At 44.8% G+C, this 22,229-nt stretch overlaps 1 pseudogene; it reads right to left on the bottom strand.

Moving 5' to 3' along the window:
• Positions 1-20,556: 20,556 nt before the first annotated feature.
• On the bottom strand, positions 20,557-20,674 carry LOC124803888 (annotated as a pseudogene).
• Between the last annotated feature and the right edge of the window lie 1,555 nt (positions 20,675-22,229).

The raw sequence follows: 22,229 nt of genomic DNA on the forward strand, positions 1-22,229 counted from the left end.
TGCAGGTAGGCTGTCATCATCACAGATAGACTTGGCCCTGTGCACAAGTGTGTTAAGCACTGAGTTGCGTTGTGCTGGGTGGTGGCAACTCTGTGCATGAAGGTATAAATCCGTATGTGTCTTCTTCCTATACACAGCGTGACCCATGGTGCCATCAGGGTGCCTCTTGATTAGAATGTCAAGGAAGGGCAAGCTTCCGTTTTCTTCCACCTCCATGGTGAATTGTATGTTGCTGTGTATGCTGTTGAGATGTCGCAGGAAGTCTAGCAGGTTCTCTCTGCCATGTGGCCACACGACAAAAGTGTCATCTACATATCTGTAGAAGGCTTTAGGTTTCAATGGGGCGGTGTCCAGGGCTATGTCTTCAAAGTGCTCCATGTAAAGATTAGCGATGCCTGGAGCTAAGGGGGACCCCATGGCTACACCATCCACTTGTTCATAAAATTTGCCTCCACACTTGAAGTAGGTGTTTGTTAACACATGCCGGAACAGCTTTATTGTGTCCTCACTAAAGCGTGTTTCGAGCAGCGCTAGGGAGTCTTCCAGCGGTACTCGTGTGAAGAGTGAGGTGACGTCAAAGCTGACAAGAAGATCTTCTTTATCCAGGCGAAAGCCTTGTAGTACCTTCACAAACTCCGCCGAGTTCTTGACATGGTGCTCACAGTGACCCACGATCGGTTTGAGCAGTTGTGCTAGGTACTTGGCTAAACCATATGTCGGTGAGTTGATGGTGCTCACTATGGGTCGCAATGGAACTCCGTCTTTGTGGATCTTAGGGAGCCCATATAGCCGTGGTGGTGCCGGTGCTCTGGGGTACAGCTTCTTGATGACGTCCTTTTCCAGTCCAGAGTCATTGAGCAAGGCGATGGTCTTGCGAGTCACGGAAGCTGTCGTGTCCTTGTCCAGTTGCTTGTAGGCAGTATCTTGTAGCAGTGAGTTTATCTTCTGCCAATAATCTTCTTTCCTCAGTATCACCGTGGCATTGCCTTTGTCAGCAGCTAGAACGACAGTGTCCTCATCCTCACGTAGGGCCTTAAGAGCCTTCCATTCAGCAGACGTTATGTTGTTCTTGGGCATTTTTGCCTTCTCCAGGACCCTGCACGTCTCTCTCCTAACTTCCTCAGCTGCCTCCGTAGGGAGGCCGCGCACGGCTTGCTCGATGCTGCTGATAATGTCTCGCTTAGGTAGTGTCCTGGGTACTGGAGCAAAATTAAGTCCTCTCGACAGCACTGATATTGTGGTCTCGTCCAGTTCTTTGTCTGCCAGATTGATGACAGTCTTGGCATTGGTTGTGTGGTCGGCATGTTGCCGGGCTCCAGACAGTCTGGTGAACTTGCCACATTGTTTTTCCGTGGCTTTTCTCTTGTGGATCTCACTGCTTGCATATGTGTTTCCGTCGATCCACTCCCATGTGTGTGGTGGGAGATAGGATGCCAATCGAAGGTGTTGAGTAAGCAGCATCCTTGCGTTCTTATCTAACTCCTGCCTGGTAACCCGTATGTGTTCGCGCACCAGGGCCGCACCGGCTCTTTGTAGTATGCGTCTGGATCTTGTCGTGCTCACAGGGTGTCGCAAGTTGGCAAATTTCGGCAACACTTCTTTATCTCGACACCGTTGTAAGAAGGCCAGTCTGCTAAGCAGCTTGCCCGTCTTGAGTCGTAGTTTCTGTAGCATCTGGTAGCTGCGATGGATATCCTCCCCGTAGAGGTATGTTAAATGTGATTTGAGACTTTCTCGGCGTATTCCAGAGCACCGGCACCACCACGGCTATATGGGCTCCCTAAGATCCACAAAGACGGAGTTCCATTGCGACCCATAGTGAGCACCATCAACTCACCGACATATGGTTTAGCCAAGTACCTAGCACAACTGCTCAAACCGATCGTGGGTCACTGTGAGCACCATGTCAAGAACTCGGCGGAGTTTGTGAAGGTACTACAAGGCTTTCGCCTGGATAAAGAAGATCTTCTTGTCAGCTTTGACGTCACCTCACTCTTCACACGAGTACCGCTGGAAGACTCCCTAGCGCTGCTCGAAACACGCTTTAGTGAGGACACAATAAAGCTGTTCCGGCATGTGTTAACAAACACCTACTTCAAGTGTGGAGGCAAATTTTATGAACAAGTGGATGGTGTAGCCATGGGGTCCCCCTTAGCTCCAGGCATCGCTAATCTTTACATGGAGCACTTTGAAGACATAGCCCTGGACACCGCCCCATTGAAACCTAAAGCCTTCTACAGATATGTAGATGACACTTTTGTCGTGTGGCCACATGGCAGAGAGAACCTGCTAGACTTCCTGCGACATCTCAACAGCATACACAGCAACATACAATTCACCATGGAGGTGGAAGAAAACGGAAGCTTGCCCTTCCTTGACATTCTAATCAAGAGGCACCCTGATGGCACCATGGGTCACGCTGTGTATAGGAAGAAGACACATACGGATTTATACCTTCATGCACAGAGTTGCCACCACCCAGCACAACGCAACTCAGTGCTTAACACACTTGTGCACAGGGCCAAGTCTATCTGTGATGATGACAGCCTACCTGCAGAGTTACAACACCTAAGGAAGACCTTCCGCAGCAACGGTTATAATGAGACGCAAATCTCGCGCGCCCTACACAAGAGCAGGAAGGTAGACACACCAGAAGAAGAAGATGAGACCAGATGCCTGGCATTTCTACCATACGCGGGACCGCCAACAGCCAAGATTGCCCGCATTCTGGAGAAACACAACATCAAGACAATTTTTCATGCCCCAAGTAAAATTAAGGACATACTTGGCTCAGTGAAAGACCACCTAGGACTGCAGACTCCGGGCGTATACAGTATTGAATGTGAATGTGGTACGAAATACATCGGACAAACGCAGCGCTGCATCACGCAGAGGCGCTCGGAACACATTAGAAATGTACGCCTTGGTCAGACAGAAAAATCGGCGGTAGCGGAACATAGCCTTAACGAAGGACACACCTTCCTCTTTGAGGGTACGAAGAAGCTGTGTGACGCTAAAGGATTTTGGGATTCAGTTTACAAAGAGGCTGTAGAAATTCGGTTGAACAGCAACCTGATCAATCGAGACACTGGTTTCCAACTTAGTACAGCTTGGAATCCCGCAATAACTAAAATTAGAAGAGAACGCTCCGGCACGAAGACGGTAGCGGCCACAGACGTATTAGGAACCGGCAGGGACTCGACGCCCGGTCCGCGCCGCGAACCCTCCACCACTGGCGCGGCGGCCGATTCCGCAGGTACCTGATTGGTCGGCGCCCGGAATCAGTCACTGGTCCAGGAGCCTTTATAGGATCGCGCAACACAGCATCTCGACACTTCGCTTGAAGATGATGGGTACGAAACCCTTCGAAACGTTGCGAGAAGACGACGCCTTTACTCGGCTGATCACCCGAGAAGATTTCACGAATGGAATACGCCGAGAAAGTCTCAAATCACATTTAATTCTGTCCAATTGACGGTTTAGACTCTCACCATCAACAGATAGTTGGTAGGCCCTGTTCATAATGGTCCACACGTTCCCCATTGTTGAAAAATGAAGCGATCATGTTGGTGAAGGTAGAGTCTGGCAAGCACGAAGAAAGCAGTAGAAACTCTTGGCGTGTGTGGTGGGTATTATTTTGCTGAAATGTAAGGCCAGAACGACTTAGGGCCAGAAAATGGGAGTCGCCGTACTGATGTCCTGTAATGGTGCTCCGGATGACAATCAAAGGGGTCCTGCTATGAAAGAAATGGCTCCCCACACAATTACTCCTGCCTGTCAGACGACACATTGGTATTTCATCGCCGTGCGGGGTCTCTCTATTAACGTATTCATCTTATTGAATGGAGTATAATTGTCTTCAGTGACGAGTTCCGCATCGAAATGGGCCCGATGACCAACGCACACGTGTCTGGAGACACCCCTGGCGGGAACGGCATACCTACGGGACTCCCCGCCCGCCACACTGCCCGAAAAGCAGATGTGACGGTCTGCGGTGTCATTTCTTTTCATATCAGCACCCCCCTGATTGCCAAGAATCGCATCCTTACAGCACAACGCTTCGAGGACCATGTTCTTCACCGCGTTTTGTTGCCCGTCATAGGAAGCCATCCTGGGCTCACATTTAAGCAAGATAGGGCTCGCCTGCACAAGGCGAGAGCTTGTAGTGGTTGTCTTCATGCTTTCCAAACCCTACCTTGACCAGCAAGGACAGCGGGTCTTTCCCCACTTGAGAAAACTTGGAGTATAATGAGAAGGGCCCTCCCACCAGCTCGGGATTTTGACGATATGACTGATTTAGCATGATATCCATCAGCAGGATATGCAACAACTCTATCAATCAATACCTAGCCGAATAACAGCTTGCGTACAGCCCAGAGGTGGAACAAGTAATTTGCTTAATTTTTGAAGGTCTTTCTCTTGAATAAACCATCGAATGTGTCTGAAGTTGTAATCATTTGTTTGTCTCTGTATTCACTTCAAATCTTCTGATGTTCATCTCATTCGCATAATTCTTTCATGGTGCGTCTTTTTTTCTTGTCTCAGAATGTATTACCGGATTACAGCTTTCTACCGGCTTGTACATAATATTTATGAATGTTGTGGTTATTGATTGTTTTTCACAACCAAGAAAGTGGTAATCTGTTATAGTCGTTATGCAAGTCTATATGTGTGTCTCTATGTTACGTGCCTTTGTCTTAGTTACCTTTCTAATGGTGCAGATACTATCAATACAAGACCTGCCTGCCAAGAGGGCACCATGTTCTTCTGCTATCTCAGTTCCTATCTGTACTCTGCTCTTAACCCCTAAATACCTGCATAAATTCTTAGATGAGAGATAAAAATAAAAAACTGTGGCACTTTAGAGATACCTGAAACACTCAGGACATTGCGGCGTTGGCAGGTTCATACAGAATCAGCACTTACCGGCATTGGCGCTCAAAACAGCTAACTTTCTCATTATTGGCCCAGCACTGGTATGATATGAATTCGCAACATTCGCCATTAAGGGGTTACGGATCTTGCCACATATCTGCGATACAAAACTGAGAACTGGCTCGATAGTTTGCGCAGATTAGTTACTTCGTTTTCTAAACGTGTCTCTTATAAAACTCGAGAGGAATTACTTCTCCACTAACACAGAGATTAAATGACTGCGATATGTACAGAATATTCGTCTGAGTCGGCCATCGACAACACCAAACAAACAGTTCCCCATCCCGGTGCTTTGCTATTTCTGAATTGCATAACTGTCCATTGTACTTCCGCTCTTTTTATCTCCTGAATTTCTGTGTAATGTTCGTTGCCTGCATGTGTCTTGAAATTCAGATCTATCGCCTTTGAGCGGTTCTTCACAGATGTCTCCCAGCTCTTTATGTTTATCACCTGTAAGTTTATACTATTTTCTTCGTCAGTTCGTAGCTGCTTCATCATGTTCCATGCTTTCTTTTGCCTTTGAACATCCTATACAGTTATTAAGTTCTTCACATTTAAATTCCCACATGACATTTATTGCTTTAATTTCTCGAAGTATATAAAGTCCTACAAAAAGTAGCATTTTGCTGTGTTTCTTAGTTTTGAAAGGTGCCACTAGCCACACATTTCTCTTCAGTCAGTGTTGTAGGGAACTGTTTCTTAAGCACACCGAAAGAACTACCAGTCACTCCTTCTGGAGCACATTGCTCGCTTTAGAGCGCTGAATGTGTTAAATTCGTGTGGCATCATTCGCTACGAGGCCGTCATGAGGCATGTTCAGCCGACAGTTTGTAATTCCTTTCAACTGGACGCCACTTCGTCGACTTAAGTGTCCGTAGCCTAACCCACTAATCCTGCTGGATGACGAGGACCTACAGTTTTACTTTCAATCCGAAGTATGTGTTGTTCATAGCGTATGTTCATACCATTGAGTGGTGAAGGCTAGAGCATAGGCAGATTGAATAATTCCAGTTCACGACCTGAATTCGATCCTGCAAACATATGGTTACCAGGTTTTCGCTTTGCTTCTAGACACCAAGCCCAACATCACTGAATGTAGATAGAGTAAAAATGGGTTTAGGTGGTTATGTGAGTCTCCACCGCTAATTCAAGTCATTCCAGTGAAGTATTGTGCATATGCTAATCGTTATATGGCAGCAGCGCAGCCAAACACACTCTAAATGAATAAAAAGCCGAAGGCAGGCAACTGGACTTGGAGGTGTGTCACGTGTAGTCTACATTCAGCGGCTTGGGCTATTTCGCACGTTTTCTCTGTAAATGTGCATTTTTAAGATTTTCAATAAACTTTTGGGAGGGGGGGGGGGGGGTCTTAGAGACACTTTGCCATTTTATCCTCACATGTGTCACTGTCGCACTGTGATCACAGCACAGGAGGACGAAAAACAGGAGGGCTCGACAAACATTACTACCCTTTACTGCTTCAGATCACTTACAGATATCATCGAATGGTTTCGAACTGTCTCTATTAGTACCAACCTGCACACGAGAGCAAAAACTGCGGTCACACTGTACTCCAAACGGGTGCAATCAGGTTCAGTATGGATGCATCCCCACAATATCCGCAGAGCAAGATAGACACGCCCAAGAGGTGTCATCAGTATCAATGGTTGTCACGAAAATCTTCCTGTTGGTCATTGCACTAAAAATTTTCGTTTTCAGTTGCAAAATGTGTATGACCTTAAGTTCCAAGGAAATGGATGTTTTCATTGACGTCGTGTATGTAACTCCCCGAGGCCTTCTGGTTCCGATTCTGAGCGGCGGTGTGTCTGAAATGTTTTCCTTGGCCATCCACAAGAAAACGCGTGTTCAAACAGTAGGCGTTGCTGTTCTGACCTACATCACAAAGGCGTCAAAAGACGAGTGAATTGCGAGTAAGAGGGGCTCTGACGACCTGCCCAACGTGTGACACGTCAGTGGTGGCGTTAGCAGAATTGTGGTGAAATCTGGTGCTAATGTAACTTCATTAGCTTACTTTACACGTCACATGAACTTGAGCTTTGACTTTTCCCTCGCTAGGACACCTTTGTGTTGGAAGTGTCGTTGAGGCCGAGGACGAAATAGCAGAGCGCCACACTTGCAGATGAAGGTTGTAAACACTTCTGAGCCAAATTTCAAACTTACTCCTTTGAATGGGTGACAACTGCAGGGTTTAGTAAAAGTGACTAATTCTGTTACACACTGAATCTTGTTTTCAGTCTACTGTCTCGGATTGAGGGAGCTTCCTATTACATTTTCTGCATTGTCTTGTGACAGCCAGAGCGAGAGCACCAGCAGCAGCGAGTACTGTTTGTATAAAGCGTTTATTTTGCATTTTGTTTACGACCATCCACTAAGGAAGGGATTCTATTTGTGTTTATCTGCTCTGCATAGTAACTAACAGTTCTTGATAAAACTTTACGTAGTTTTCGTGTTAGATTTCTTAGTGTTTTCTTGATCGTTTAGAAGAGAAAGCGCCCTAAAACCGTCTTTTGTTTGTTTCGCGGCCGTTAGCCACTAGTCACTTGAATCAGCAGTTGTCTTGTGACAGCCAGAGCGAGAGCACCAGCAGCAGCGAGTACTGTTTGTATAAAGCGTTTATTTTGCATTTTGTTTACGACCATCCACTAAGGAAGGGATTCTATTTGTGTTTATCTGCTCTGCATAGTAACTAACAGTTCTTGATAAAACTTTACGTAGTTTTCGTGTTAGATTTCTTAGTGTTTTCTTGATCGTTTAGAACAGAAAGCGCCCTAAAACCGTCTTTTGTTTGTTTCGCGGCCGTTAGCCACTAGTCACTTGAATCAGCAGTTGTCTTGTGACAGCCAGAGCGAGAGCACCAGCAGCAGCGAGTACTGTTTGTATAAAGCGTTTTTGTACTTATTTGCTGCGCTTAGCTTTTAAATAGTTTTTCTGGGAAAACCTAGCGTAGTTTTCGCGTCTCGTATTTCAGTGAGTGTTTCTTGATTATCAGAGTACCTCATCAGAAGATTATCTTGGGAAATTGTCACCGTATAGAGTAGGGTAAACATAGTCATGTGTAGGGACTGTGGTTGTTGTGAGCGGACGCAAGGAGAATTGGCCACTCTTCGGGGGCAGGTGGAGGCTTTGTCTGTTAGGCTCATCGAGCTCGAGGCGCAGGCGTCGGCTCGTAGTGGCGTTGGGGCAACTGTGGTGAGACCTATGCCTACTTCGGTGGCCTTGGAATCACATGGAACCCCTGATGTCGCTGCGTCTTCCGGCAGTGAGCATCTTACCGGTCAGCCATCACTCCAGGGTGAATGGCGGACAGTGGTGGGCTCGCGCGTGCCTGGCCGAAAGGCAAAGGTGGGATCTGGCCGCGTGGCAGCTGCCTTACCCCTTTCCAACAGGTACGGGGTGCTTCCTAGTGGTGATGACATCGTTTCCGAGCCACCACAGGATGCCTCGCCTGTTGGGCCAGTGGCCGATTCACCGGCAAGGTCCCGACAGTCACAGAGAGCGGGCCTATTAGTTATAGGGAGCTCCAACGTTAGGCGGGTTATGGAGCCCCTCAGGAAAATAGCGGGTAGGTCGGGGAAGAATGCCAGTGTGCACTCGGTGTGCTTGCCGGGGGGTCTCGTCCGTAATGTGGAGGAGGCCCTTCCGGCAGCTATTGAACGCACTGGGTGTGACCGGCTGCAGATAGTAGCACATGTCGGAACGAATGACGCCTGCCGCTTGGGTTCTGAGGCCATCCTTGGTTCCTTCCGGCGGCTGGCTGATTTGGTGAAGACAACCAGCATCGCACGCGGAGTGCAAGCTGAGCTTAATATCTGCAGCATAGTGCCCAGAGTCGATCGCGGTCCTCTGGTTTGGCGCCGTGTGGAGGGTCTAAACCAGAGGCTCAGACGACTCTGCGACTATAATGGTTGCAAATTCATCGACCTCCGTTATTGGGTGGAGAACTGTAGGGCCCCCCTAGATAGGTCAGGCGTGCACTACACACCGGAAGCAGCTACTAGGGTAGCAGAGTACGTGTGGCGTGCACACGGGGGTTTTTTAGGTTAGAGGGACCCCCCCCTTGGGCGAAACGATAAAATACCTGACGGCTTACCAGAGAGGACATTATCATCGTTGATAAAGAACGTCCGTCCTCAGAGACCAAAAACAGGAAAAGTTAACGTAATATTGGTAAACTGCAGGAGTATCCAGGGCAAGGTTCCTGAATTAGTATCTCTTATTGAAGGAAATAGTGCGCATATAGTATTAGGAACGGAAAGTTGGTTAAAACCGGAAGTGAACAGTAACGAAATCCTAGACACAGAATGGAATATATACCGCAAGGATAGGATAAACGCCAATGGTGGAGGAGTATTTATAGCAGTAAAGAATTCAATAATATCCAGTGAAGTTATTAGCGAATGCGAATGTGAAATAATCTGGGTTAAGTTAAGTATCAAAGGTGGGTCAGATATGATAGTCGGATGCTTCTATAGACCACCTGCATCAGCAACCGTAGTAGTTGAGCGCCTCAGAGAGAACCTGCAGAACGTCGTGAAGAAGTTTCGTGATCATACTATTGTAATAGGGGGAGACTTCAATCTACCAGGTATAGAATGGGATAGTCACACAATCAGAACTGGAGCCAGGGACAGAGACTCTTGTGACATTATCCTGACTGCCTTGTCCGAGAATTACTTCGAGCAGATAGTTAGAGAACCAACTCGTGAAGCTAACGTTTTAGACCTCATAGCAACGAATAGACCGGAACTTTTCGACTCCGTGAATGTAGAAGAGGGTATCAGTGATCATAAGTCAGTGGTTGCATCAATGACTACAAGTGTAATAAGAAATGCCAAGAAAGGAAGGAAAATATATTTGCTTAACAAGAGTGATAGGGCACAAATCGCAGAATATCTGAGTGACCACCATCAAACGTTCATTTCTGAGGAAGAGGATGTGGAACAAAAATCGAAAAAATTCAGAAACATCGTCCAGTACGCCTTAGATAAGTTCGTACCGACTAAGGTCCAAAGCGAGGGGAAAGATCCACCGTGGTATAACAATCATGTACGAAAGGTACTACGGAAACAAAGAAAGCTTCATCATAGGTTTAAGAGTAGTCGAATCATAGCTGATAAGGAAAAGCTGAACGAAGCGAAAAAGAGCGTAAAGAGGGCAATGAGAGAAGCATTCAACGAATTCGAACATAAAACATTGGCAAACAATCTAAACAAGAACCCTAAAAAGTTTTGGTCATATGTAAAATCGGTAAGCGGATCTAAATCCCCTATTCAGTCACTCGTTGACCACGATGGCACCGAAACAGAGGACGACCGAAGAAAGGCAGAAATACTGAATTCAGTGTTCCGAAACTGTTTCACTGCGGAAAATCGTAACACGGTCCCTGACTTCAGCCGTCGCACGGACGCCAAAATGGAAAATATTGAAATAAACGATATCGGAATTGAAAAACAACTGCTATCACTTAGTAGCGGAAAAGCATCCGGACCAGACGAGATACCCTTAAGATTCTACAGTGATTATGCTAAAGAACTTGCCCCCTTTCTATCAGCAATTTATCGTAGATCGCTGGAAGAACGTAAAGTACCTAGCGACTGGAAGAAAGCGCAGGTCGTTCCCATTTTCAAGAAGGGTCATAAATCAGATGCGAATAATTATAGGCCTATTTCGCTTACGTCAATCTGTTGTAGAATAATGGAACATGTTTTGTGTTCTCGTATTATGACGTTCTTAGATAATACAAATCTCCTTCATCATAACCAACATGGATTCCGCAAACAGAGATCATGTGAAACTCAGCTCGCCCTATTTGCCCAAGAAATTAACAGTGCCGTAGACACTGGCGAGCAGATTGATGCCGTATTCCTGGACTTCAGGAAGGCATTTGATACGGTTCCGCACTTACGTTTAGTGAAAAAAATACGAGCTTACGGAATATCGGACCAGGTTTGTGATTGGATTCAGGATTTCCTAGAAGAAAGAACACAACATGTCATTCTTAACGGTTCAAAATCTGCAGATGTAGAGGTAATTTCGGGAGTACCGCAGGGAAGCGTGATAGGACCTTTATTGTTTACAATATACATAAATGACTTAGTTGACAACATCGGTAGCTCCGTGAGGCTATTTGCAGATGACACGGTTGTCTACAAGAAAGTAGCAACATCAGAAGACTCGTACGTACTCCAGGAGGACCTGCAGAGGATTAATGCATGGTGCGACAGCTGGCAGCTTTCCCTAAACGTAGATAAATGTAATATAATGCGCATACATAGGGGCAGAAATCCATTCCAGTACGATTATGCCATAGGTGGTAAATCATTGGAAGCGGTAACGACCGTAAAATACTTAGGAGTTACTATCCGGAGCGATCTGAAGTGGAATGATCACATAAAACAAATAGTGGGAAAAGCAGGCGCCAGGATGAGATTCATAGGAAGAATTCTAAGAAAATGTGACTCATCGACGAAAGAAGTAGCTTACAAAACGCTTGTCCGTCCGATTCTTGAGTATTGCTCATCAGTATGGGACCCTTACCAGGTTGGATTAATAGAAGAGATAGACATGATCCAGCGAAAAGCAGCGCGATTCGTCATGGGGACATTTAGTCAGCGCGAGAGCGTTACGGAGATGCTGAACAAGCTCCAGTGGCGGACACTTCAAGAATGGCGTTACGCAATACGGAGAGGTTTATTATCGAAATTACGAGAGAGCACATTCCGGGAAGAGATGGGCAACATATTACTACCGCCCACATATATCTCGCGTAATGATCACAACGAAAAGATCCGAGAAATTAGAGCAAATACGGAGACTTACAAGCAGTCGTTCTTCCCACGCACAATTCGTGAATGGAACAGGGAAGGGGGGATCAGATAGTGGTACAATAAGTACCCTCCGCCACACACCGTAAGGTGGCTCGCGGAGTATAGATGTAGATGTAGATGTAGATGTAGTACTATCGCATGTAGTACTATCGCATTTAGCACAGCTTGAGGTGGTTTTAGCATGTTGTGTTGTGGAGTGATCAGTTTTTCTTTGTCTGCTGTGCATATACTCTGCGCATTACACCTGACGAAGTGACCTTCCGTGGGCAGAGCGGGCATCTGGAGATTACTGTGTGACGGCAGCGAGTAGGAGGGCGGTCGGCGAAGGGGCAGGTGGTGTACGGGGGAGGGGGACGAGACGAATGCCTGACGGAGACAGTGTGCCACCACCCCTGGCGCCGCCCCCGCAGGGAAATTTATTTCTTCGGCGGAACGGTGGGCAGCGCTCGGCGGATTGCCCCCGTGTCCCCGTCGGGAAAGTTGGCGGCGCACGCCGCGGGCATTACTCCAGGGCCGGCAAATGGGCCCGAGTTTGGGCGACAGCTGGCGGCAACGGTCACCAGGGTTGCCAATGACAAACTCGATCCATTCCGATCAACTTTACCCTTGTCTCGCCAACTTCGTAACAGACGACTGCCGCCTGATAGGCCGCGAGACATAAGTAACTAAACTGGAAAAGGCTACTAATCTTCTGGGACATTAAATTATCCCGCTGCAAGAACAGATTCTTTTTCTACAGAATGTTCGAAAACATATAATCTGCTGCTACAAGGTGTTTAAAAAATATTCGCACGAGTTCGCGAGACTATATCCTCTGAATAAATGAAAGTAGAAACTTGAGAAAAATTTTAACTAACTCATAACTACAAATTTTTTATTTGTATACATCCGATTTCTTCTTGTGTGGGTCCACAACCCCGAAGTATTTTGTAAATGATAAAACCGTTTTTGAATATCCACCGTAAGTTGCGAAATTGTTTATAAACCTGTTATGTTATATTGTGCTAGCGCGAGTAAGTACTCGTTTCTGCACATACAGATTTTTTTATTTGCTGCTATTTTCTCTACCTTAGCCCCGTGATGACAAGGGAGTGGGATTTGTCAATGGTGAAGTCAATCTGCTCTTCAAAATGGCTCTGAGCACTATGGGACTTAACGTCTTAGGTCATCAGTCCCCTAGAACTTAGAACTACTTAAACCTAACTAACCTAAGGACATCACACACATCCACGCCCGAGGCAGGATTCGAACCTGCGACCGTAGCAGTCCCGCGGTTCCGAACTGAGATCTGCTCTTCAGCCAACGGAGAAGTTCAAGAGACGATTAAGGAAGGAATTATAAAGGAGAGATATTTGCAAGAAAATTAACATTTTTATACGTGAAATTAATGGACGTTTTTGTACGGGGTGGTCAGGAACAAAAAAATGGTTGAAATAGCTTTGAGCACTATGGGACTTAACATCTGAGGCCATCAGTCCCGTAGAATATAGAACTACTTAAACCTAACTAACCTAAGCACATCACACACATCCACGCCCGAGGCAGGATTCGAACCTGCGACCGCAGCAGTCGCGCGGTTCCGGACTGAAGCGCCTAGAACCGCACGGGCACCGCAGCCGGCGGTCAGAAACAGTCTGGAAAGCTTGTAATGGTGCTGGAGGTTACCTTGTCCTGAGAAGTAATTGTTAAGGAAAAACTTCGATACTCTGCACCGTTTTGGAATTAATGAGCATTGAAGTTATCCAATCAGGCGGTTGCGCACTCAACTTCAAGTGACCGTTTCCATATAGATTGTCGCCAGACGTGTTCTTCGTTTGGCGATACAAAAATTGGATTTGGGACTGTAGTAAATATCGAACTCGAACCGAAGGCTGAGCAGCATCATTTACTCTATAAGAAGAACTAACACTAATTTTTTTGCCGGTGGGCTGCTTAAATTTCTGCGCAAACTTCAGTGGTAATAAGCTCGTAAACGGTGCAAGGTATCGAATTTGTATACTGAAGATTTATTTCTCAGCACATCCTACCCTGCAATAGCCTCCAAGCTGTATAGCCTCCTCACATCAAAGTGAGAATGTATGAAGTTTTCAGTCTGTTTCTGTTCGCTCTGTGTATAACAAACACGGCTGTCGTCATTTTTTAAATATAAGCGTATATTTAAAACGTTTAAGCACAACGTATGACGCTGATCTTAAAAGAAAGAACTTCACTGTCACGTACCCTTAGAAAGGTTGTCTGTTGTTGAAGGGAAGAAGGTTGGGCTTTGAAGAGGGTAGGAAAGTAGCATATAACGATCCAATACTGAGGTGTAGTATCACTGGAGTAGGAGTGGGTGTTGTGAGACTGTAGTGTTATCGAAGTATCGAATTGCATGTCGCAAACTTGGCATTACAACTGACGCGGCCTCCAGCCAAGCCACCATAGTAGTTTAGCGCACCGCCGCTGCCGGCGAAAGCTTAGTTCCAAAACTTGTCCTCATTGCTACCTTTGTGAAAAGTGCCTTCACTGCAATGACAATATAATTACCGATTCTAAGATCCCATCCATTTGCCCACATTTAAAAGCCTACCATTTTTTTTTCAGACAGTGTCTTAACTTTGCTTCCCATCTTAGCCACAACACCTGCAACAACTCTGTCTTCCACCTTAATACCAATGCCACCCATCCGTGCCCCCTACTTCCACAACCAACTCCAATTCGTCTTCGCGACACCAAAACCAAACCCCCTCTAGTTCTCACCCAACACACTTATTCCCTATAATGGTGTTACAACTTTATAATACCTTATACCAAAACTTCCGATCCCGACACACCAACAAACAATACTTGTCCCAACCACAGTAGAGCTCCAGTTTACATTCTCTGTCCCAGAGTTCTACGGGACTGTTCCCATGCCAACTGTAATGATAACTGGGAGTTCATAGAAACCAGAATTAAAAGCCACCACCTGTGTTTTCAGCAACCTGACGACAGTCCTCAGTCATATGAATACCATATATCCTCATCGCCCCATCCTCCACACCTCAATCCTTCTTCTGCTCCGAGAATCTCGTTGCTTGTACCTCCCCTTCCTGTGAAATTGTGGCTGGGATACACTCAAATACCAGGAGCAAATACAGGCACATAAGGTATTTATTACAAGCAAAATCAAGTCCTGACTGGCGCCAGACATCCTCCAGATTCAACGCCACACTCCTCATTAACGCTTCAAGTACTGCAAAGCATTCGATCTGCTACATCTACAGATTGACTGCTATTGAACAACATGACAATAAACGTGAGTTAGATACAAACTACGATGTGCATACACTTTATTCAACATGTAAACGTCACTACAGATATTCGGATTTAGGTCACGAAATGTTCGATATGCCAGCCATCATTGGCGACGATGCGGAGCAGACGAATACCGAAATTCTTCATGACGCACTGAAGTGTTAGAAAATTAATGCTGTCGATGACCTCCTGAGTAGTTGTTTCCGCTCAGCAATCTTTTAGAGTAATTGCTGTACACACTGTATTTAATATAGCCCCCCGAAAAACGAGTCGCATGTGTTCAGATCCGGAGAATATGGCGCCCAATCGAAAGCCACGCCGGTGGTGACTGAATACCTCTGAACCAGTGCGCGGTGCCCAAAGTACTCCTACAGGACATCAAACACTCTCCTGCTTCGATGGGATCGAGATCCGTCTTGGAAGATCCACATCTTGCCAAAATAAGGTTCACTTTGGGTATGGTGATGAAATCATCTTCCAAAGCCTTCACCTACCATTTGGTAGTCAACATGACATCAAGGAATATCGCACTGGTTACTCCGTGACTGGACATTGCACACCACACAGTCACCCGTTGAGGGTGAAGAGACTTCTCGGTGACAAAATGTGGATTCTCAGTCCACAAAATGCGCCAGTTTTTCTTACTGATGAATTCATCCAAATGAAAATGGGCTTCGTTACTAAACCAAACCATGCAAGCGCATACTAATTCTCATCATGCGCCACGGCCAACCGTGCAGTTTGAACGTTCTAACGCAAACCGTTCAGAAGTCATGACGATTTTATTTCATATCTCCGATAATTGTCACCCTGTACATCTATATGATTACTCTGCAACTCACAATTAAGTGGCTGGCAGAGGGTTCATCAAATCACATTCAATTTCTCTACCGTTCCACTCTCGAACACCACACGGGAAAAACGAACACTTAAATGTTCCTGCGCCAGCTTTCACTTCCATTATTTTATTACGATCATAACTCCTCCCTAGGCAGGGAGGACCAACAAAATATATTTCACTCACACTGAGGAGAAATTTGGTGACAGAAACTTCATGAGAAGATCCTGCCGCAACGAAAAACGCCGTCTCAATTCTCGTATCGTATCCGTGGAGCTCTCTCCTCTATTCCGCGATACTACTAGGGTTGCCCAGCGAGTAATGCACTGCATCTTTTTTCTCAGCCGAAAGCAATGCTACGAATGCGAAGCGTTGCATACGAATTATTTGAAGTCTTCTGAGTGAGCGCGCCAGGTTTCCGTCACTTCCGGAAGATAGCGTAGGCGTAGGACAATTTCAAAATTGTGTCTGTAGGTGATTTACGCAGCAAGCAACGTGCCGTCATTGAATTTCTCACTACAGAGGAAGAAACTGTACGGAAGATTCACAAAAATTTGTGAAAAGTCTATGCAACATCTCCTGTCGACAGAAGCAGAGTTAGTCGATGTGCATTGAGGGTGAGGTAATCAGAGAGCGGTTCAGCGGAGATCAACGATTTGCAGCGGTTGAGGGGACCATCCACTGCTGTCACACCTGACATACTGCAGCGAGCTGCTGTTGTCATTCGCGAGGACCGATGCATTACGATTCTGCATTTTGAGGAGAATGAGGAGGTGATTCACACAGTGAAGCACTGGCTCCGCCACCAGGGCAACGATTGTTACCGCCAGGGCATACTCGCCCTTATTTTGTTCTGGAGGAAGGCCATAGAGCGGCATGGAGATTATGTGGAAAATAGTGTGTGTAGAAAAAACACCATTCTTTAGTGTGTGTAATTCTCATAATGTTCAATAAATAATTGTTGAATAAAAAATACGATGCATTACTTTCTGAGCAACCCTCGTATCTGATGCGGATCCCACTCAGCAAAGCTATACTCCAGAAGAGGAAGTACAAGCCTAGAGTAGGTAGTCTCCTTAATGCACCGGTTGTATTTCGTCAGAGGTCTGCTAATAAATAGTACTCTTAGGTTTGCTTTACCCACGACATTATGCACGTGATCTTTACAACTTGAGTTACATGCATTTGTAATCGCTAAGTATTTAGCTAAATTTACAGCCTTTAGATTTATGTGCTTTGCGCTGTAACCGAAATTTAGCTGATTCGTTTCAGTACTCGTGTGGATGACATCACACTTTTCATTATTTAAAGTCAATTGCCACTTTTTGCACCATACAGATATCTAAATCGTTTATCAATTTGTTTTGATAATCTGATGTCTTTATGACACGGTAAATGACAACATCATTTGCAGACAATCTACTATGGCTCCTCAGATTGTCTCCTAAGTCGTTTATGTAGTTGATGAGCAGTACAGGGTCTTAAACACTTGATATTGAGGAGCTATTGGTAACAGCAGAAGGTAAACTGAATGAGGTGTATTTAGAGGGAAGGTTGGGATTTCTGGAGCATAGTATAGGGGGGCGAGGAAAGCGGTGTCATCAGCATGTTGAAGAAGGCACACATACACACACACACACACACACACACACACACACACACACACACACACAACAAACTTCAAATATTCTCTTCCACGTACACACTACATACAGGAACGCAATTTATAAAACATCATATAACTGAACTGCTGTTGAAATGGCTTTGCGTTCCCGCTTAATGTACTTGGCAGCACAACGTGTCCTTTCGCTTCTGATGAACTATCGGGGACTGTCAGTAAAAGCCATCAATTTTGGGGCAGCCGCTTCTGTGTCACAGATAGTATCATATCAACCATCCTACGAGTGGATTGAAGTCGTACGATTCTACTGTATCTCTACATCCGAAAGACCTATCATCTTACGTAAATGGTTCAGCAGTTCACCAAATACCTTCCTCCGCATCCAGCATCGGCGACATCGTAAAGCTGAAAGTGCCTGTGAAGCGAGTAACAGTGTACAGGATGAACCAGAAGTACCCTGACAAACGTTTTCAAGAATCAAGATATGTCTGACGTGTAGACAATACCAGAAGTACTTAATCAATCATCATCTTTAAAGCAATAAAAACACTAAATAAATCAAAAATTTTCTCTTGTCCAAAGCAGTCCTTGAAATAACATAGTAGCATCCTTAATGCAACAAATAAAAGAGAAACAATAACATTAAAGAAATCACATATGTGCTGCTAACTTTTATGGCAGTCCTTGGAATAATAGTAGTATCCTTAAGGTAACATACGGGAAAAAACGAGAACTTTAAATAAATCAAAAATCTGCATCTAATTTGTATGGCAGTGCTTGAGATATATGAGACGAAATGGCTAAACAAAACGCTTGCTGTAACAATGGTTAAAACATGACATGTACGAAACGTTAACACCCTAACATCTTTTTTCTTTCCTTAGAAAGGAAGGAGGGGACTGTCATTTGGCATACGACACACACTTTCGTACCTCATACATATGGTGAACCAGAGCCCCAGAGACAAATTTTACGAGGTGGTAGTATGTACCAAAACAAGAAAAAATGTCAATTTAACATGGGTTATAAAACGCATACCTTAAGCGTCACTAGCACTTGTTCATCTCTGACGCTTCAAAACACATCTCCTTTACTGTAGGTTCTGTAAACAAGCACTCTGAAATGTATACGTTAAGTATCAGTACTTCTTCAGTAGAGGAGACGTGTTTCACAGTAGGGAAGATGAACAAGCACTCTTAGCTGTTAGGCTAGGCATTTGAGAGTCAGTGATCACTGAATATGTTGGTCATTTCGTGCATACTGCCACCAATCCCTGTGTATGATACACGAAGGTGTGTGACTTACGTCTCAACTGACGATCGCCTTCTGTCTCTGTTTAGGAAAAAAAATTTGAAGTTTGCAGGGTGATGACAGTAGGTACCTTAGATGGCGATCTGATTCGGCCAACGGGTGGTTAAGTTTTGGTGGCTCCCAGCACTTCGCATGGCCTAACTGTTCATACTGTCAATTGGGTGGGCAGCGCCAACGTCACTCATCATGCACCAGCATCAGTAAGTATTTGCAAAAATATTATTATTAGTCAAAAGGATGTCGATATTAGATATATTTCTGACGTTTCTGTTGCTGTTATAATTGTTTTTCAGCACCTGGATGTCACACGTTCAATTGACGAGATTCTTGCGTTGAGCGAGGAGGAATTTGATGAGTGTATTTGTTGTAAAAATCTAGCACAGAAATGTAAACACAGTTTTCTACATCGACACTGGGTGGATATGATAGCGTAGGGACCTAAGACTGTAGACAGGTAGAATATTGTTTAACAGTGTCCATGCAGGAAAACGGCAGTAAATATAATATGTGATCAACACACAGCGATGCGTGTGTTCGAACTGTGTGCTCTTCGCTAAATGTCTGTCCGGTCTTCCATCACACTCGAAGCATAAGCAGTTGCAGTATGTGTTCATGCACTAGTAGAGATATTCAGTTTCTAAAGAGGTTGCGAAAACGCCATCTTTTGCGAACGGCTTTTAAGTATCAATGATCAGCGCCCTGTCGCTTCATTTGAAGCTTAGCAGTGACGATGAAAGATGGCAACCATAAACATTTTAAAGTCCACCATTCTCACATCGCACTGCTAAGCATTCAGTGCTTCCTACATTTTTATTCCTCCCACAGCGCGACGTGATGGTGACGACGGTATGCAGGCGAGCTCTATTTGCAATCCTGAGGAGACGATTGAACCAACTTGCTGCCGTTGCAGTATTTCTGAAATTGTGATGAGAATGCTTTCCGCAGTCATTACGTAAAAAAATGCACTGATTGTGCTTGTGGGAACTGTGAGCAGTCAACAGTGATTGGGAACAATGCGCAGCAGATTCACAGGGGGAGATGAGTGGCACGTATAATACTGTGGACAGATCTAGACGTCCGATATAAGCCAGTTCGATTTTTGTGTCGTATGTGTATAAAAAACAGAATTTCTTTGCGAAGAACAGCACTTTTTGAAAATTTTAAACCCATTTCGCGTCACACAGTACATTTTATCTTTATAGAGGCGAGAATACCCTTGGAATAAGCTTTCGAGCGAGATCAAAGGAGATGTCTAAGAAATTACTTGTGTAATTGCCCCCAAATATATTTAAGCCTAATTCCTGTTCTTTACAGTGAAGACCGAAATAAGGATGAAACCCTGTTTACGCCTTGTGGGATTACAGACAGCTATTTGGGGAACCATCCTACAGTCCCGTAATATTTTTTTTTCCCAAGCGCCTCCTGTGATGTGAGACCTCAGATGGGGCTATTGCTGATGTCTGGAAATATGCGGCAGGCGTCTCCTTCTTTGAAAATCAGATTTATTGCTTTTGATCCCTCCAAAGGTGTGAATGCACTCCGTCTTCTGGCCACAAGTGGCCCATCGAAACCATCCGACCAAAATGTCATCCTCATCTGAGGTTGGGGACAGGAGGGACGTGTGGTCAGCACACCATCGTTATGATGGTTTTCCGTGACCGGAGCCGGTACTATTCGGTTGAGTAGCTCTTCAGTTAGCATCACGAGGCTGAGTGCACCCTGAAAAATGGCAACAGCGCATGGCGGCCCGGACGGTCACCCATCCAAGTGCCGCCCACACCCGACATCGCTTAACTTCGGTGATCTGACGGGAACCGGTGTAACCACTGCGGCAAGGCCGTTGTCAAAAGGTCTGAATGGGACTTGCAGGATTGCTGAAATGTCTTAAGTTGTACGAAAACTGAATACATTCTACTCAGTTATTTTCACATGAGGGGAGAATTGATGAAGGGAGTCTGCTTTTTGCCTTGAATCGATACAGTGATACATTAACGTAGCACCATCCTCTTTTATAAAAAGAGGCACACATGTGGGCATGCTGGTACTGGTGGCGAACTGCCTTGCGTAACTCTTTGTCGACTTGGACGTGTGACACGTCTCAAAGAAAGCACTTTGATTTTCGATGACCAATTACACAGCTTGCTATGGAAATTCCTTTTCAATATCATGACATAAACCGTGTCGCTCAGATTCTTGCGAGATAAGGTCGCAAGGTAGAGAACAACCTTGCGTACATCTTTGGCGATTGGGTCACGTGGCATGCCACTTAGGAAGCTCTTTGGTTTGCGATGGCCAATCACACAGCTTTCTATGAGAATTTCTTCTGAACTTGTCATGGTATGGACCCTGTTGCTCAGTTTCTTACGAGTTTGCTGTTGTTCTAGTCTTGATTCTTCACGGTCATGCAATTGCAAGGCGCTGTTTCAAAACATGCTGCTGCAAATCTTTTGGTGGGATCGCTAAACGCTATTGGCTGAACTCAAAAGTAACTAATGTTAGGTCTAACGACAACATTACCTGTCTTACAATTTCGAGGTAAATAACTTTTGTTCATCGAGCTCAAAAAGGTCGCAGATGACAGACTGTGAAACGGCGACAATTGTAATGAAAAACAGAAAAAACAACAGGAAATCCACAGAGCGTCGTAACAAGGTATGTATTGAAAGCATTATCTTACTTTCAAATTTGTAAATACACGAATTTATATGTGTAATAGTAGTTAAGGAAACATGAGCTGTTTAACAGAAAGAAAATAAAAGCCCACTGATAATGCTGGAACTTGAGTGAAACATGTCTGAGTACGAGAAGAAAATAAAAAAATTAATTCATTTTTAAAGATACAATCTTACTCGAAATGTAAACAAAACCCTTTTACGCACGTAACGTGTCAGTTTCGGTATAATATTGTTGACATACTCCATATAATATTCTCATTCTGTAGATACTCATTGGGTCGCAGTAGGAAGTAATACATTGCATCAGTAAATAAAATTAACATAAACAATCAGTTACATCTATGTCATTCCTATATTTCTTCAAGTGTCAGTTGCTTTCCTGACGATGAAATGGAGGATGTTGCCTTAAGTTAGGATTTTCATAATGAATTAACACGGCAAGAACACCGACAACGTTTAGTAAGACAAGTCCGTTGCGAAAGACTTTGTACCTGTACTCTTCCTCTTCTGACCTTTAGTTTCTACATAAAGCCACCATGACACCGGCAGTTTATAAAAGTGACACTCGTCATACGCTTTAGGCAGTAGGCACCTCGAAATGACAATAATAATATATTGGTAATAGGCCAACATATCAAGCTCTTAAAACGTATTACGTAAAAAAATTTTCAAACGTAACAATAAAAAATGCCACTGCATGGAGCATTATATAACTAAATAAAACG

Source organism: Schistocerca piceifrons, chromosome 6, assembly GCF_021461385.2.
Source record: "Schistocerca piceifrons isolate TAMUIC-IGC-003096 chromosome 6, iqSchPice1.1, whole genome shotgun sequence".
Classification (NCBI taxonomy): Eukaryota; Metazoa; Arthropoda; class Insecta; order Orthoptera; family Acrididae; genus Schistocerca; species Schistocerca piceifrons.